General features: G+C 36.2%; 2 pseudogenes across 1 annotated transcript; both read right to left on the reverse strand.

Moving 5' to 3' along the window:
• Window positions 1–262: 262 nt before the first annotated feature.
• LOC148736752 (uncharacterized) lies at window positions 263–2,147 on the reverse strand (annotated as a pseudogene).
• Window positions 2,148–2,911: 764 nt separating this feature from the next.
• Window positions 2,912–12,925, reverse strand: LOC111345385 (adhesion G protein-coupled receptor L4-like; annotated as a pseudogene). Its single transcript, XR_015997284.1, has 18 exons — window positions 12,293–12,925; window positions 10,971–11,345; window positions 10,683–10,717; window positions 10,211–10,403; window positions 9,186–9,293; window positions 8,988–9,069; window positions 8,701–8,791; window positions 8,506–8,555; window positions 8,068–8,206; window positions 7,752–7,846; window positions 7,188–7,290; window positions 6,638–6,787; window positions 6,216–6,297; window positions 5,614–5,680; window positions 5,448–5,530; window positions 5,102–5,222; window positions 4,873–4,914; window positions 2,912–4,242 (listed from the first exon to the last, which is right to left on the reverse strand). The product of XR_015997284.1 is annotated as an adhesion G protein-coupled receptor L4-like (transcript).
• Between the last annotated feature and the right edge of the window lie 230 nt (window positions 12,926–13,155).

The following is a 13,155-nucleotide window of genomic DNA, read 5'->3' on the forward strand; positions in this document are numbered from 1 at the left end:
AGAGCTTGAAATGTGAATAATGTGGATTACTTGTTCAAATAATTCACTAATAACGAATAACGAAATGATTGTGAAAACAATGAACTCAATAATCGGCTCTTGGAGTACACTTGAGGCGATTTGACTGTAAAGAAACATCAACAGTGTGAAAGCTAATTTTATAATACAGCTCAATCTAACAACAGCTTCAAAATGTTGATATTGTAAATTTCAATAAATACAAAATTGATACAACAATAGTAAAGGTTCCATTACCACCAACTCAGACCATATCTATCTCCCACACATCTGAGTTCAATATTGCCGTGAACTCTTGTCGCAGTTCACAGAAGCTGCTATAAGTACTGGGCATTTTCAGAGTAAAACTACATGTGTGGGAAACTGGCCGACGTTGTAACCCCTCTTGATTTGTAAATGAGATTGTTATGATATCTGTTACCAAAACATCAGAAGCTGTAGTGTATCTCAGGATAATGGCTAGTTTTGCTTCATCTAAACCTCTAACAAACCTCTTTAAGTGACCCAAAGTCTCTGATTCAGCTCTGTTACTCGGGAACCTGTGAAAAGTGAAATTACCTTTGAATTTGTAGGTATGATAGAATCATACAACAGCAAAAAGGAAGATACATCCGTGAAATAAATCTTCAAAGAAGAAACTATTTCCTTCCAGCAATCTGCTGCATATTGCGGTTTCATGAGAATCTCTTTGTGAGCGAACTCTGTAACCACTTCTCTGATATTGTCGTTTGTGACTCGTCTCTTACAGTCAAATGTGTAATGAAATTCAAGTAGCTCATCATCATTGGGCTCAATACTCTGGTTTAAACATTTACCTATAGCATCAGCCTCAGACCTTGATACATAATTCTGAAATGAACTCATTAACATCACATCAGTCACACTCTCTTCTCCAAAAAGACAAGCAACTAAAAAGGACTTACTCATCTTCACAGGGAAATATTGACAGTCTTTATATCCCTTAACTATGATTTTAGCAACTGCTTCAAACATAATTCTGTTGAAGTCATGACGGATATATGGGACTCTTTCAATTTCACCTAGCATATGAGATTCGTAACAATCTTTCCAAAAAAGTGAAAATATTTCCCGTAATCGTCCAGTCCCTGTTCCAGATTCTTCATTACCTTGCTGATTAATAATAATTACAGATAAAGTGCATGTTAAGATGGACTCATCAGAAAATATATCTGGCATATCTTGCCTGACTAATGATCTATGAACCCTTATTATTTTAATAGGTTGTTCCGTTACAGGCACTTAAATACTAGCTGAGGTAAATACTAGCTGGGATGCAGTGCACACTACACAAAGCTAAACCAAAGCAAAAACAAACAAAATCTGAATTCGGACATCTCATGGTTGTTTGAAACGAGGTTTGCTCAAGTGCAACTGAGCCCCAATAGTGGAGTATTTGCCAAAAAAAAAAAACCTCTGGTATGGTTGAGGATTTGCATTTTCGAAAATGTTAAATTCCCAGCGGGGCCATGAGCACTGCAGGATTTGACTCATATGTAATTAACATAGCGATGACAACTGACCTAATTGTAACTGGAGATAACCTTAATACATTGCACTCCTGCATGATTTTCCACAGTCCAATTCATCAGCAAAAAGCAACCAAGGAGATAGAGCCATCCCAACTGTTTATGAACACACAAGGTATTGCCATCATAATTAAAAACTTTTACAAAATGACCATGCTTACCTCACTTTCTTCACTAATCACCTGTTTGTGACCCTAATCAATCTGTTCTTTTAGGAGGTTCCTCAACAACATTTTTTCCAGGAATGTTGTCTTGGTCACCAGATACACCTGGTTGTGCATCAAAAGGTACACAAACATCTAAGTGCTGCCGGAGCTCATTCATTGGGAAAAATTTGTAGCATTGCTGACAAAAGTCATCAGAAACGGACATTTTAGCTGGGATGACAACATCGTCAATATCCAGGTTTGATTGTATCGGACGAACATGTATCCGTCCTTGGCCAACAAACTGTTTCAAATACTCCATAGTGTACCCATTTGGGCCAGGAGCTATTGCTTTTAGACGGCGAGAACTTGGTTCAGCGTGCAAGAATTCATAACCACCAGCTTCGTACAACTTTGGAAAAGTTGCCTGAACCATCTCATGGAGTTCTCCTGCACAAGAGTTTTCTGGATGAAAACCTTTTCTTTCTCCAAGGCCTGCTGTTAGCAATTCCCTCTTCTCTTCATTACTCGGCACCTCATCTTGTGCAGTGTATGCCAAACAAAATAATTTTGCAGTTAGTTCTTTGTTTTCTTCTTCCTCCCTTTTGCGGCCCTTGTGACGGTGAAATGTTTTGCTTGACTTGATGTTCCACGTGTAGTTGTATTGTTTACAACTGGTGATGGCGCGTTGTGAACTTTTTAGTACGGAGAAAACGCTCGTTTCAACTCAGCTTGAGCTCGATCAGAAGTAGTATTAGTTTCTCGAAGGTCTTGTGATGATTGAGGTGCTAGACTTATCAAATTGGTAGCAGCTTGGGAGAGCAAACGTGCAACATCCGCGATCCCTCCACTGTCGGCCTTATTGCAACGAAAAGGACGTGAAAAGAACTCTGGGTTATGTTCACAATCCCGCAAGTTATTTTGAAATATAACTGAAAACAGGCCCCATGAAAAATGGCTGAATAATTTTCAAAATGGGCTGAATAATATTGTGTCAAGTATGTTTAATTCGTAAAAGTAGGTGGTTAATGAAAATAAGGCTGAATAACTTTTGAAATGGGCTAAATAATATTGTGGCAAGTATGGTGAATTCGTAAAAGTAAGTGGTTGATGAAAAAAAGGCTAAATAATTTTAAAAATATAATTTTGGCGGTAATGGCACCCCATAGAGATTTACTACGAGCGAGCATATGGGGACGTCAAGGATGAGACAGCGTTTTGGTTCCAGAGTAAACTTTATTCGTAGAGCACTCTGACATACATCATGCTAGAATCAAAACTTAACTTGTAATCATCAGAGCTGTACAATGTAGCTGCTTGTGAACTAATTGGTGTGAGGTGCTATTGTTATCTAAATCGACCATATTTGAACAGTATAACAAAAGAAGCGGCAAAGGTCTTTGAGGTTAAATTCTTAAATATTCCCAACTGTTTCTACGACGAAAAGAATTTCAAATTAAAAGAAAGGCTAGAATAAACTCGAGGTCATTAAAATTAGGAAACTTAGGTGAGAATTCACAGCTTTGATGTTAGAAATATACATGGAAATTACAATAAAGTAGCTTACAAAACAAAATGAAAAATACAATTAAAGTTTCCGCTTATCTAAGCAAGGTTGGTGTTAAGTTTGATCGTATGAAAGGAAATTGAAATCACGAGTATAAACTCAGCTGCCAACTACCATGACTACTAATTTTGCCAGAAATATCATTAAACCTTTTCTTTGCCTACAATCTCACTAGAATTTAACAAGACTGAAAAGTTAACGATGCAAAATCTATTTCCAAAATCTATTGTGGCTTTTTTTATATATTTTTAAAACATCGCAATGAAAGAAACTCGCATGAATTGAGAACGGCTAGAGTACCAGAAACAACGAACAAATATCCTTAAACATTCACAGGAGAAAATCGCTAAAGTCTCCTGTAACAAGAGATTTGAGACTGTTTTTTTTTTTCCCTTACTATTGTTTTACCCTCGGGTTTTCTGTCAGTGGCCATTTAGATATAATACTGTATCATTAGCTATTAGTAACTATAGTAAGATTCACAACTTGCGATATTTTGCTTGACTATGCCGTACTACGATATTACACTTTCAACTATCGCTGTGATGTACAATGTAAGTGATGCGAGAGCACCTCAGACTATCAGCTTTTGCCTCGTTTCCACGTAATAAGAATTCGTCTAATTATCCATTAAGGGAGCACATGGTCGAGTTCTCATGTTGTCCTTTCCAGCTACCGAGAATTATCTTAATAATCTCAGGTTTGCCTGTAAAAGGGTTAGCCTCTATACAATCAACGCTGGGATAAATTAAAACTCTGCAGCTACATGGAGGTTTTGTTGGAGACTTTTTTTTTTTGTCTTTTCGCCGTCCTTTAGTGGCGCAAAATTTACTTTTCTCAGGACGGCAATGGTTGTGGCATCCTCATTTACGTCCGAGGGAGCTACGGAAGTTTGTCTCGTGCTTGTCCCATCGTCCATTGCTGGGAATATCGCCTGAATCCTTCTTGTCAAACGAGCTCTTATCTGTAAATTGCAGGTTAAATGAACCATATTGTTACATTTAAGGAGTATGTCACTCTAAGTCATTTTGCCTTTGATTTTGTTTTGTTATATGATATGAATGGAGGTTCAATACCAACAAATTTTCTCAAGCCATAGCGGAATTTGAGGTCATTCAGTTATCTGAAAGTAATGAGGACAGGTACATTTATAAATGTAATAGATGCAGTGTAACTACTTCCTTTTCTTCCCTAAGAAGGGTTATCAATTGCAATACCAACTTTAAGCACTTTGTACGACAAATCAATGATCTGTCTCGTGAATTGGAAATCCATGTCCTTTCTTCTTCCCCCTCCTCCCCCATGCCCCTTCCAAGGAGATGGGAATTAGTTTGAATGTGGAGCTCTAGCGCACTTTTGAAGCTCCACGCCCGATAGAATATGGAAATACATTGATAAAATTTGGTCATAGTTTGCTGCCATTGTCACGTCGAGTCCATCTGTCTAGAAAGTTCGATCCAAGAATGAGCCCTGCCCAATAGGGTTTCGTTTCTTCGATAGGACGCGTAAAATAAAACATCCCGGTCTCTGCTGTACTTGTTAAAATCGATATATTATCGGACTTTGACAATTTTCTAATTGAACAATCACTCACCTCGCTGTTCCTTACGCAGTGAAGAAGAAAGATGAAGAAACCCTGTTAAATGGAAGAAATGTCCAGAATCTGTGTCAAGCTATTACGATAATGCTAGACTTTTACGAGAGCTGCACAGCTTTTGAAGCATTGAGCTAGCGAAGTAACACCTCTCTCTTTATGAATCCATCAATAACTGATAAAACAAAACGACTTTTGAACTTTAATTAAGTTTGTCTCTACGCCTTACCTGTGTAGAGTTGAAAATCGTGAAGATGTAAGCGAAAGCTTTATGCAATGGTGATAATAACCCAAATAACCACGAGATTCCCAGCAGAGGAATCATTACTACGCATGCCTTTACACCAAGTCTGCAAAAAAAGTTAGAATTGTTGTGTTATGATTATGACGAAATCTAATGAGCACCAATAGGTATATCAATCATATCAAGTTGATTTATCGTTGTTATCGCTACGAACTCCAGATTCCGCTTCCCCTAAGACCGTTGGATTCCACATTTCAGTTTCTGGAGCTGGACCTGATTCCTAGACCCTGTAATCCGGAAACCGGGTTTCCTTACATGGACCAAACTCTACCTTATTTGTTCGCTGTGTTTGTCTTTCTCTTGTTGCATCGTCGTCATTTCCTTGATAACCCGGCCGAGGATCAGAATGTTGAACTTAAAAGAAGTAAACAGACCTCTATGAGCCCCTTAAATTTCTTTCAGTCTCGATAACGACAATCATAGTTATTTTCACTTACAAATTCAACAAGCACAACAAACACTATGAATATCCAGATCAGACCATTGGCCGGAGACATCCAGCAGCTTTAAGAAAAAAGAGAAAAATTAAGTCATGAATAAATGCTTTTTTTGTCAGTGATTACATGAATCTTAAACGAAAGTGCTTTTGGGCATGCTAATATGGATTTGGTGCACATTTAGTGAGTCGATCATGCCTCTTCTCCAGATTATTGACTGAATTAATCAATAATTATTGCCCTAAACAATCTAATTCAAAATCGTTTAGAATAATCAGAATTTTTACATTTTCAATCTCAAAGCACAATAACAAAACGAACAAGTAAGGACAAATAATAGAGAAAATATTGAATTTCTAGATCTATTTGATGGCAAACAGCCGAAAACGTTTGGTTTAAACATTTTAATAATTTTTTTCCTAATCTTTTAGCCTTGTATATGGAATATCCTTTATTGAGCGCACATCATGGACATAGATCTAGTTTGTTCGGCTGTAACAGGATGGTTTTTCTTTTTCAATTCCAAAGAATACTTGTGTCAAATCAGTTCTTGTATAATTGAGTGGGATGACATTAAATCAGATCAATGAAACTCAACTTACTATTTATCACTCACAAAACTTTCGATCCCATCTTTTCCGGCTGCAATACTCAGGGATAGGGCAACAATGAATGCAGGAAGGCCTAAAAAATTGAAATTCGAAACTTTTTGTTATCTGCCAAGAGCATAATTTTCCTTTTTGACCTCGCATAGTTACCCCAAGCACTCCTAGTCAGAGCTATTCAGGAATGTAACTTAAAATATAATTGATGCAAGGTTGTAGCTGGTCCCGTGCTCTTGAACTCGGAGATAAATTCTTCCCTGGAATGCTTTAGGAACATCGACGCACAAAAATAGAGGTGAATAAGGACCAAATAAAAATTGTTGGAAGAATTTTTCTCAAGAACTAGGGGTTGTGGATAACTGAAGGGACGGCAGTTAAAACTCTTTACTAAATATTCTAATGTTCGCAGAGTACCTTACCCCATGAGATTCCATGGCAAATTTTTAACTTGTTACCAACGTTATAAACTTTCACAACAAACAAGTAGAGGTAAACTCCCTCGATTAGCATCCAGCAGAAAGCGGCCATCAAGAAATACTGCACTGGGCCGCCACTGTAACGCATCCTCCCTGGGAAAATGGACAGCGAAAGAGAACAGATTTGTGTGTAATTCACTTGAATAGTTACACGCGATGATTGATTTGCATGCGTTTCACCCTGACTGTTTGAAAATTGACCAATCGAAAGGCATGTAAAGGTTGTTTAATTTTGAGTTAAATGATGGAGGGCTCACCATAAAACCGTTTTTTTTTTTTTTAACCAGAGAGAAAGGACAAAAAAATGACTTGAAACTGCTTGAAAACCCTTAAATCCCGTCAGCTTCATGTTCTACGAATAATAATATATGTTTTCGTTCAGATAAGTCTCTATTTTTCTTTTCCTAATTTAATTTATTGCTTCATTCATCTTTGTATCCATTGGCCCTTTCCTTTTTTGGACTGTAATCACTGACTATTTCAGGACTCTTGCCTTGTTCTTAGTTGCTCCAATCCCAGCAAGAAATATGACTTGTCCTGCACCAAGAGAGGTGACGAGACTTACTCGAGTCTGAGATAAAGGTCCCCTTATGTCTCTGGCATCACAAAAAGAAAAAAAAAATTGATGAATAAATAAATGAAAATAGCAAAAGAAATATCCTATAAAAGAGGTAATAGTCTACACAATGCACAAGAGAAGTTGAACAGAGGCAGCAATGTATCATAAGTGTACTCCTATGATGGTAGTTCTATCCATATCTTTTGCAAAATTTACTCCCTTTTTCATTTTATATGTGAAAGTTAAAGTATTTCGATAACGATACATTTTTTCATTTCTTTTTCGAAATTTTATTGTAGAGGAATACAAAAATAACACCAGATCTTTCCCTCGTCTTAGAACTCAAAGAAACAAGGGAACAAGGAGTAACGCGGTTAATACTGCTCGGGTTTCAATGGTACCTGTCCTTTGACAGAACCAAACATACTTGGAAAATTTATTTGATCACGTCTTCACTATTTTGATTAATACTGTATTCTGTCTAACCACTGAACTCACGTGAGCGTGACATAGCTGATTATCGTCAATGAGATCCCAATGACAGACAGAGTCAGCCCAACGTATGTGAGAATTACCAAGGCCTTTTCGTCTTCCTTTTACGAAAAGAAAAAAAAAAACAAAAAAAAACCAGCAAAACAAGACAACAAAGATAATAACAATACCTTGAGAAAATATTAAAAAGTCTGGATACATCGGATTCGCAAAGTTTTTAGTGTACTACACCATCTAATATAATATTATAATATACATTTGCTCAGATATTCGAGCATGTCCTATCGAACAAGGCAGCTGTAGGCGTTATGAGGACACCTACCTCTGATATACCGGCTCTCTCTGGACCAGATGACGTGTCCAGAAGAACAGCAAAATGAGTCAAATGATTGCAGGTGCACTCTGTTTGGTGAGCATTACTAGATTTGACATAGCATCCTTGTCCTGACCAGCCAGTGGAGCTGTGGTGAAAGGTAGTTACAGTATCAATCAAGGGAGAGTCAAGTCATGCAAACGGAGCCCCAGATGTAACTTATCAAAACGAACATTTTCGGCTGTTAGATGATGATCGTTAAGCACTTGCATGTATTTTCCTCTTCCTAAAACTACATGTATGCTCTCTCGGCTTGATTTCATCTGGATATGGGGACCGGCGACACCAGTCACAATAAGTTTTAGATTATTCCCACTTCATTAGACCAATGCTAGCCTCATAATAAGTGTTGAAAAAAGACTAAAGGAAATCTCAAAGCATATTTACCCCTCATCGAACATATTCCAGAACACACACTTTTTTTTAATATTTGAATTCTAAAACAGTGAAAGTAATAGGAACATCAGCAACAACAACATAAGCGAATTTCATTTCAGACAATCGACAGAGTGACTCAGTATCACCTTGAAAATATGAAGTGTAGTGAACTTTTTAAGAAAAGAAAATCCTGAGACATGTTACCTTAACGTTTTTGAACTTCAAAGTTATATTTTCCTGTAGTCTCGTAGGTAGAGGAGTTATTGTGGCAGCCATAATAATGGAGTTGACTTCCCTATCTCGAGGCAATGGAAGTCAGGTTTACTAAACTTAAAATGCACGCTAATTACGAGTTTACATAATCAAGAAAAAAGAACACACTTAAACGATTCAACTGAAATCCCCTTCAGTATTTAGTGTCAAGAAAATTAATTAATATTTTATGTATGCAAAGTTGGCAAATGAATTCAAAGTTCAAATCTCTACGAGACCTGGAATCGTTACTGTTCTCTGTCTGGTTAGTAATAAATAATTGGTGGAGATCTCTGTAAATCATTCCAAGTACCACTGAACCTTGGAAAAAGATAAAAATTGAAACAATTTAATGAGTTCTGGAATATAAAGTTGCATCAGATTAAGAAAAAAATAGTCAACGAGAAAACACGGAATATTGAAATAAATGTTCAAACCATTGTATAAGTTCCTCGGTGGAATGCTCAGAAAATTTTCTCCTTTGGGTTCCTCCAGATGAAAGTGGTGGCTTTCATTTTGATGGAAAATTTTCCTTACCAGAACATCTGGGGTAAAAGTGTAAAATATAATGATAGAAACAACAATACTAATAATAATTCTAATAATAATAATAATTATAATTATGCGCATACATAAGTCAGTCATCACAAGTTCACTCAATATTGCGAGGCGCTTTAAGATTTTGAGATAAGGGATATCACATTTAAGCGTTACCATAGTGATGTTATATAACTTTTAGTATTTAGATTAAGGATTTTACTAAATATTAATTACGTTTAGGACTAAGGCCTTTATGATTAGGAATTGCCTTAGTTCAGTTAATATGGCGAGGCGCCTTAAGATTGAAATACGGGATATTAGATGTTTCATTACATTTAAGCATTTCCATAGTAACGTATGGAACCTTTAGTATTTTGACTGAAGTTTCTATTACATAGCAATTATGTTTAGGACTTTCATTACTAGGGTTCCATAATAAGGAATTGCTATAGGAAGTTTCATTGTAAGGACCTTGGTCGTTGCATTGATTGGTTACGGCTTGCCGCCCAATCATTGTTTAGGATATCTGGGCATCCAGAAGTTTTTATGCCATAATAATAATGATAGCAATAATAATAATAATAATAATAATAATAATAATAATAATAATACTAATAAAGACAATAATAACAATACATGTATTAAAAATATTTACGATAAAAAATGAACTTCGTGTACAAAATTGTGTGTAATATCAAAGAGCGAAAAAAGGTTACCTAATGCTTCCAAAATGAAGATAAAATGGTCAGGTTTTAATCAAAAGAAATACAATAGTGAGAAGAGGAACATTGCATTACATGTATGTTGCCCTTCAATGTTATAGTAAGGCTGTTCCATGCAATGAGCACCTTTTCATGGTCAGCCCTTGAATCAGTAGAATGATAATGTTGAACGCACTAGCTATCTTTAGAAAATGCCTTACCAAAGTGTACGCTGCTCATATTAAATTCATGTGTTGTGTGATTGAGGTTAAGCTGTGCTTTTTCCAACACAGATGTCTCCAAAGAGGTCAATTCAAGAAACAATTCCTCTATCTTTTCCACCTTATTTTCACTTTTGTTGCGTATCTCTTCAGTATAATGATCAGTAATGGACCTCAATGAATTGAGCAAATCCTAAACAAACGGAAAAAGGGGTTAATTTTCATGAAGAAATTATGAATCTTAATGGTCTCATAATGTCCTTTTATAACTGTTACAGTAAGCATGTACACTGAAACAATAACTATCATATCTAATATTATCAACAAAGCGACGCACTTTTTTTTTTTAATGTGGGGATACAAAGAGTTTTGCGTAAGGAAGTTTCCTGATTAAAAATGATATAAGAAGCAAGAACTAACCTCCTGGCCACGAATAAAAAGCGATGTATTTACAAGATTAAAAACAGAATACCTCTTTACGTAAGTCATTCAATTTTTGCTGCTCGCCTGTTTGGAAGAGACGGATAAGTAGCACTTATTATACTCCCTAAAAAATGGTTTATTAAATGAGAGAAAAGACAGTAAAATAAATAGTTTAATAAGTAAGGAAAACACAAATTGATGAGTGAGGGATTGAAATTGAGAGAGCGAAGGAGCTATCGAGTGATCGGATCGACTGATGGATTAATGGATAGACAAGTGGATGAAATTATAAATGACGAATGATTTCATATTGAAAACAAAGGAAGGTTTTACATACCATTTCCTTCCACTGCACTATTAAATAACGTTATCTTAATGGAGTAAACTTTGTAGAAGAGATTCCTCCAACAAAGTTTCATTTCAATGTTATACGATGGGCCAACTCTTTCAGCTTCCGTCTTGATATTTGTCCATTTTCCCCAACGGTAGAGTCTGTCAAACCTACGAGCGCATTCTTGCTGCCATTGGAAAGATTGGCCGAGACAATGAGCGAAGTCCCTGCACCACACTGTACAATATCTTCGAATATAATGAGGGCATTTAATGTTCAACCAAAGCCGACCAGTTCCATTCACAATTCGCTGACACGTGTCTTTTATCCCCAGAAGTTTCATTTCTGCGTAGTCTCTGAAGCACTGCTGGTTACCATGACCTAAAAAATAGTGGATTCAAACTTTAAACTAGAAGGAAATACTTGATTTAACCCAGCTTTCAATAATGATTATTTTTGTTCTGAATGAACATCCTTTTTGTAATTTTCATGACTGCCATCATTCATTTCATTCTTTTTTCTCGATTATGATAATGCTGAAGTCATCAAGAAAAGAGCATAGAATTGTTAGTTCCATTTACACTTACGTCAGCTGCGATATCCTCAAGTATTGTTAACCTTATCTTTTAGTATCTGTAACTTCAATGCAAATATTTTCAGCGGCAATTATCACACAACTCTGCTTTAAAACATTACGCCATCCTCCACGTCTTTATGTGTATTGCTAGAGCATAGAACAAATAATCCGTGTTTGGCGTCAAATGCTTTGATAAAATGGGTTATTCTTATTTGTATCATACCAAAGGAGAATGGATGAATATGAAGATGATATTAATTAACAAATTGATTTAATAGAATATGTGAACAAAAAATAACACTAACAGAAAAAAACTGGACCCCTTGTCATCCCCTCTCGTCCACTTCCCCCTCCCGAAAAAAAAAGAAATAAAAAAAAAAAACTATGACAAACCCCTCGATTGCTTTTTATTAGTTTGGAAGCTTTCGTAAAGGAAACCAAGAATTTGCCACGGTTTTGGAAATGACGATATATTTCGCAATGCAGTTAAAACATTCATGTTACCACATAAATGATATACTGTTAAGTCCTACATTTTTAAAAACAACATCCACACCTTTCTTCCACGATAATTGAAAATAATAATGACAAAAAAATTAAAAAAGGAAGCTATAAAGACCCTCGTCCAAAACCCAGTGAAATATAGAAATAAAATGCGTAGTACATTAAGTCGCCAATGGCCTACTTATTATAAGGAGTTTTCTAAAAGTTAACAAGGAGGTTACCGTTGATTTTGTCTTTTCGTACTCACCAATCATAAGCGCTAGGAAGAACATCTTCCAGAACATTTTGGCTAGAGATCTCCTTAAGCTTTTAAGTATGAATTCGGCCTTTCTGCGTCTTTAAGATCGCCGTTTCGTCAAGTGGTCTTTGTTTTGTGGCTGCGGGCAAACGTTAGACCGAGGCTAGATCTTATGAAAACCAGGGAGACAGCAGTAACCAAGTTCGGCGTGAGTTTTTTTAGCACATTATTCCTTGATGTTGTTGGCAATAAATTAACTAGCTCGGTTCGTATTTACTTTATAAATTAAGGCAATACAAAGACATGACATGAAAAATTATTTCTTAAATCCAGAAATGTCATGGAAACCATCGGGCATCAGCAGGTGGTAGTTGAGGTAAAAGAATGCTTAATTAAAGCGGACGTTGTAGTCTCTTCTTCATTGTAGAGCCGCCATTTTTCTCACCCCAGACACTTCTTCCCGCTTAACTTCCCCTTAACACCGACAGAATTATTTTCAAATTAACTATTTTCTAACATTAAATAACGGATGACAAGTCATGCATTCACACCATTGTCTTTCCGGTATGTTTCAAAATTTTAAATCCGCCCGTAAATTGCTGATGTTTTTACTTTCGTGACATCGCCACCGACAGATGTGTAATGAATGGGGATTAAAACGAAACGATGGGTTGTCATCTCAGTTGGTTCCATTAATAAAAAAAGGGCCGAATTTTTTAGTTTGCATAACTGACATGAAGTTGAGCACGTTTTACTTTTGAAAAGTGCAAATTTTCTAATGAATATTTTATAATGTCTGCCTTTAGCCACGATGTATTTTCATCCTTTTTTTGTTAGCGATCATACCTGATACATCGAAAAAATATTATCAC

This window comes from Stylophora pistillata, chromosome 2 (assembly GCF_964205215.1).
Source record: "Stylophora pistillata chromosome 2, jaStyPist1.2, whole genome shotgun sequence".
In the NCBI taxonomy this organism is placed as follows: domain Eukaryota; kingdom Metazoa; phylum Cnidaria; class Anthozoa; order Scleractinia; family Pocilloporidae; genus Stylophora; species Stylophora pistillata.